The following is a 5,993-nucleotide window of genomic DNA, read 5'->3' as shown; positions in this document are numbered from 1 at the left end:
CGTACAGACGGCGCCCGTAGTCAGGATTGAACCTGAGTCTCCGGCGCTGCATTCGCTGTAAGGCAGCAACTCTACCGCTGCGCCACCGTTAATTCAGAGACAACAGACAATAGGTGCAGGAGTAGGCCATTTGGCCCTTCAAGCCAGCACCATTCAATGTGATCATGGCTGATCAGGGTCTTGAGACTAGGGCCCTGAACTTAAAGGAGACTGTGAAGGCATGAGACAGGAATTGGCTAGGATAGACTAAAAGGTTGACAGTGGAGATGCAATGGCAAAAAATGAAATTTTTTTTTTTTTTAATACACCCAGAGAGTTGTGAATTTGTGGAGTTCTCTGCCACAGAAGGCAGTGGAGGCCAACTCACTTGATGAAATTAACAGAGTTCAATAGAGGTCCAGGGGCTATTGGAATCAAGGGATATGGGGAGAAGGCAGGCACAGGTTACTGATTGTGGATGATCACAATGAATGGCGGTGCTGGCTCGAAGGGCCAAATGGCCTCCTCCTGCACCAATTTTCTATGTTTCTAATTGGCTGCTTTCCATGCATCCCAGAAATATTGCCTGGCAAAAGCAGAAACCAATACAAAATAGCATTTAGATGACTGAACCTACACAACAGATAGCACTCAAGCCAGTCTTTGCTAATACAACCAACTTGGGCCGAAGGAATTGGTTGGTGGGCTCGAGTTATGAGGAAAAAATTGATAGGCTGGGACTTCTTCCATGAAATGGCGGCACGGTAGCGCAGCGGTAGAGTTGCTGCTTTACAGCGAATGCAGCGCCGGAGACTCAGGTTCGATCCTGACTACGGGTGCTGCACTGTAAGGAGTTTGTACGTTCTCCCCGTGACCTGCGTGGGTTTTCTCCGAGATCTTCGGTTTCCTCCCACACTCCAAAGACGTACAGGTATGTAGGTTAATTGGCTGGGTAAATGTAAAAATTGTCCCTAGTGGGTGTAGGATAGTGTTAAGGTAAGGGGATCGCTGGGCGGCACGGACTTGGAGGGCCGAAAAGGCCTGTTTCCGGCTGTATATATATGATATGATATGATATGAAATGAAGGAGGCAGGAATAACCTTGTGGAGTTATAAAATTGTGGGGCAAAGATAAGGCAGATAGTCAAATTGTTGGGGAGGAGAGTCTAAAACTAAAGTGTATAATTTTAAGGTGACAGGAAAGACTGAAGGATCTGAAGGGCAAGTGCATGAAATGGGCTGCGAAAGGAAGTGGGTGTTGCGGAACCATATACACCTGTGTTTGTATGGTCTTTTTGTATATTGCTGCCTAGGAGAGCATTGGAAAAGTCTTATTTTCTTGTGACAGTCTGGAGCATGGGCAGATGAGGGATGATTTTAGAGGTATTATTATGAAGGGCATAGATAAGGTGGAAGATTAGTCTTTTCCACAGGGCAGGGTCTAAAACTGGAGGGCATGAGGGAAAGATTTGAAGGATGTGAGGCCCAACTTTTTCCACATAGTACAGCTTGGTCAGTGTGCAGATGGGTCTAGCTGGAGTGTACAGCTTGGTCTGTGTGGAGATGGGACTAGCTGGAGTGTACAGCTTGGTCAGTGTGGAGATGGGTCTAGCTGGAGTGTACAGCTTGGTCTGTTTGGAGATGGGACTAGCTGGAGTGTACAGCTTGGTCAGTGTGGAGATGGGCCACAGGCTGGAGTGTACAGCTTGGTCAGTGTGGAGATGGGACAATAGGTGCAGGAGGAGGCCATTCGGCCCTTTGAGCCAGCACTGCCATTCAATGTGATCATGGCTGATCATTCTCAATCAGTACCCCGTTCCTGCCTTCACCCCATACCCCCTGATTCTGCTATCCTTAAGAGCTCTATCCAGCTCTCTCTTGAATGCATTCAGAGAATTGGCCTCCACTGCCTTCTGAGGCAGAGAATTCCACAGATTCACAATTCTCTGACTGAAAAAGTTTTTCCTCATCTCAGTTCTAAATGGCCTACCCCTTATTCTTAAACTGTGGCCCCTTGTTCTGGACTCCCCCAACATTGGGAACATGTTTCCTACCTCTAACGTGTCCAACCCCTTAATAATCTTGTACGTTTCGATAAGATCTCCTCTCATCCTTCTAAATTCCAGTGTATACAAGCCTAGTCGCTCTTGTCTTTCAACGTATGATAGTCCCGCCATTCCGGGCATTAACCTAGTAAACCTACGCTGCACGCCCTCAATAGCAAGAATATCTTTCCTCAAATTTGGAGACCAAAACTGCACACAGTACTCCAGGTGCGGTCTCACTACAGCCCTGTACAACTGCAGAAGGACCTCTTTGCTCCTATATTCAACTCCTCTTGTTATGAAGGCCAACATTCCATTGGCTTTCTTCACTGCCTGCTGTACCTGCATGCTTCCTTTCAGTGACTGATGCACTAGGACACCCAGATCTCGTTGTACGTCCCCTGTTCCTAACTTGACACCATTCAGATAATACTCTGCCTTCCTATTCTTACCACCAAAGTGGATAACCTCACACTTATCCACATTAAACTGCATCTGCCATGCATCCGCCCACTCACACAACCTGTCCAAGTCACCCTGCAACCTCATAGCATCTTCCTCACAGTTCACACTACCACCCAGCTTTGTATCATCTGCAAATTTGCTAATGGTACTTTTAATCCCTTCATCCAAGTCATTAATGTATATTGTAAATAGTTGCGGTCCCAGCACCGAGCCTTGCGGTACCCCACTAGCTACTGCCTGCCATTCTGAAAGGGCCCCATTTATCCCCACTCTTTGCTTTCTGTCTGTCAACCAATTTTCTATCCATGTCAGTACCCTACCTCCAATACCATGTGCTCTAATTTTGCCCACTAATCTCCTATGTGGAATCTTGTCAAAGGCTTTCTGAAAGTCAAGGTACACCACATCCACCGGCTCTCCCCTGTCAATTTTCCTGGTTACATCCTCAAAGAATTCCAGAAGATTAGTCAAGCATGATTTCCCCTTTGTAAATCCATGCTGACTCGGAACAATCCTGTTACTACTATCCAAATGCTCCGCAATTTCGTCTTTTATAATTGACTCCAGCATCTTCCCCACCACTGATGTCAGACTAACTGGTCTATAATTTCCTGTTTTCTCTCTCCCTCCTTTCTTAAAAAGTGGGACAACATTAGCTACCCTCCAATCCACAGGCACTGATCCTGAATCTATAGAACATTGGAAAATGATCACCAATGCGTCCACAATTTCTAGCGCCACCTCCTTAAGTACTCTGGGATGCAGACCATCAGGCCCTGGGGATTTATCAGCCTTCAGTCCCATCAGTCTACCCAACACCATTTCCTGCCTAATGTGGATTTCCTTCAGTTCCTCCGTCACCCTAGGATCTCTGCCCACTAGAACATCTGGGAGATTGCTTGTATCTTCCTTAGTGAAGACAGATCCAAAGTACCGGTTCAACTCGTCTGCCATTTCCTTGTTTCCCATAATAAATTCCCCCGCTTCTGTCTTCAAGGGACCCACATTTGCCTTGACTATTTTTTTCCTCTTTACATACCTAAAAAAGCTTTTCCTATCCTCCTTTATATTATTGGCTAGTTTACCCTCGTACCTCATCTTTTCTCCCTATATTGCCTTCTTAGTCATCTTCTGTTGCTCTTTAAAAGAGTCCCAATCCTCTGGCTTCCCACTCTTCTTTGCTTTGTTGTACTTCTGCTCTTTTATTTTTATGCTGTCCTTGACTTCCCTTGTCAGCCGTGGGTGTCTCTTACTCCCCTTGGAATCTTTCCTCCTCTTTGGGATAAATTGATCCTGCAACTTCTGCATTATTCCCAGGAATACCTGCCATTGCTGTTCCACCGTCTTCCCTGCGAGGGCCTCCTTCCAGTCACTTCTGGCCAGCTCCTGCCTCATGCCTCTGTAATCCCCTTTGCTATACTGTAATACTGACACTTCCGATTTTCCCTTCTCCCTCTCAATTTGTAGAGTAAAACTTATCATACTAGCTGGAGTGTACAGCTTGGTCAGTGTGGAGATGGGCCACAGGCTGGAGTGTACTGCTTGGTCAGTGTGCAGATGGGCCACAGGCTGGAGTGTACAGCTTGGTCTGTGTGGAGATGGGACCAGCTGGAGTGTACAGCTTGGTCAGTGTGGAGATGGGCCACAGGCTGGAGTGTACAGCTTGGTCAGTGGAGATGGGACTAGCTGGAGGAAAAAAGAGAGAAAATGTGACTGGATTCTGTAGAAAATTGGGGGTATGACCTGGGAGATTTGAATTAAAATTAAAAATTTAAATTAAAAAAATCAATGGCAAGATTCCAGAAAACATGAGAATGGATGTTAATGGCAGTCATAAGTTCCACAAGGATCATCAGAGTAATAAAGTAACTGAACATTATTCAAAACTTTAATAGCTACATCTGTGACCCGTGTCAGTTTCAGACCAATAGATGTGTTTTATATCCCAACTGTAGCCCAGAATTAATTCATTTGACCTCCAAAATTTGAAACAGCTTACTTGTGGAACAATCAAAAAGTATAGTGAAAGCAAATTACAATGAGATAAAGAGTTGACAAAACTTCATAAAGAGATGAGCACTGCGGGAGTGCACCTACACATAATCACTGAAAACCAGATATTAACAAAAGATACATAAATACTGGGTTAAAGTTGTTGCTATTCATCAGAGGTAAGAATGCTGTAGCATCAGTGGTTCTTGATTTCAAGATCCTCTTTTCCGCCAATTCTACCTTTCCCTGTCCAGGCACGAGCACCCTTTTATGCAGCTACGTTGAACAGGATGGTTCAGTACTACTTGTTCCCAGTAATGTGCCTCAATGTTGAAACACTTTAGATTGTCAAGGTGATCTGTAAATCTTTGTCCAGTCAACCCTCTGTAAAATTTGGTATTCTGTCGTTGGACATTCTGCTGTCGTGTCCTGCCCAGCTAGTCCATTATTCTTCTAACGGGGTGTAAATGGTGGGACAGAGTCTGGGTCTGGGAATTTGTATTGCTGCTTCCCGTGAAGTATTCTACTCAAGACAAGTCATGTGGAAGTGTTATACGTCTGGAATGTCTGCTGCACACTTCATATTCTGCAAGCATGGGGCAGGGTAGATATAACAAAACCCTTCTAACTTGGTCTTTTGGCTGATACCTCATAATTCAACAGGACAGTGAAAAAAGACATTAGCACAAAAATATGCAATTACAAAACCATGGTGGTGCAAGAGATGATCTGTGGTGTTGTGTTCACAAGTTGGGATCAGGGTTGTGCAGGTTGGTTCAAGAACCAGTAGGAAGTAGCTCTTCCTGAGCATGGTAATGGGCAAGGACTTCAGCCTTTTGCCCATAGTTCCTGACGATGGAAATAGATGCTATAGCCTTGATGCAGCAAGGCTAGTATAGATGTTTTCGATGGTGGGGAGAGCAGTGCCTGTGATGAACCACTTCCTGTAGCCTCCTGCATTCCTGTGCATTGGAATTGCCATACCTGCCCATAGTACAACCAGTACTTTCAAACAATACTTTCTACAATGCATTTGGTTGGAATATTCAGTGACATCTCATCTCTGAATCTCTTTAAACGTCTAGAAGTAGAGGCACTGGTGTCCCTCCTTTCTGATAATATCAATGCGCATAGCCCAGGACAGGTAGTCTGAGACGTTAACACTCATGAATTTGAAGCTGCCATCTACACTGTCGACCTACCAATGAAAACTGGTACATAGATTCCAAGTAACAGTTGGGGTTCTTGGTTTAGTTGACACTGAGCAAGAGGTTGCATCACCACTCAACCACCTGTTCTATCTCTGAAGAAGGGTCTCGACCCGAAACAGAGATGCTGCCTATCCCGCTGGGTTACTCCAGCATTTTGAGACTTTCTTGTTCTATCTCCTGTTTGATGACGACTGTGGTGTAATCTGTGAATTTATAAACTGCAGATGCTGGTTTACAAAATAGGACAAAGTGGTGGAGTAACTCTGGGTCAGGCAGCATCTCAGTAGAATATGATTAGGTG

The sequence above is a fragment of the Rhinoraja longicauda genome, chromosome 36, assembly GCF_053455715.1.
Source record: "Rhinoraja longicauda isolate Sanriku21f chromosome 36, sRhiLon1.1, whole genome shotgun sequence".
NCBI lineage: Eukaryota > Metazoa > Chordata > Chondrichthyes > Rajiformes > Arhynchobatidae > Rhinoraja > Rhinoraja longicauda.
This window is presented reverse-complemented; position numbering follows the sequence as displayed.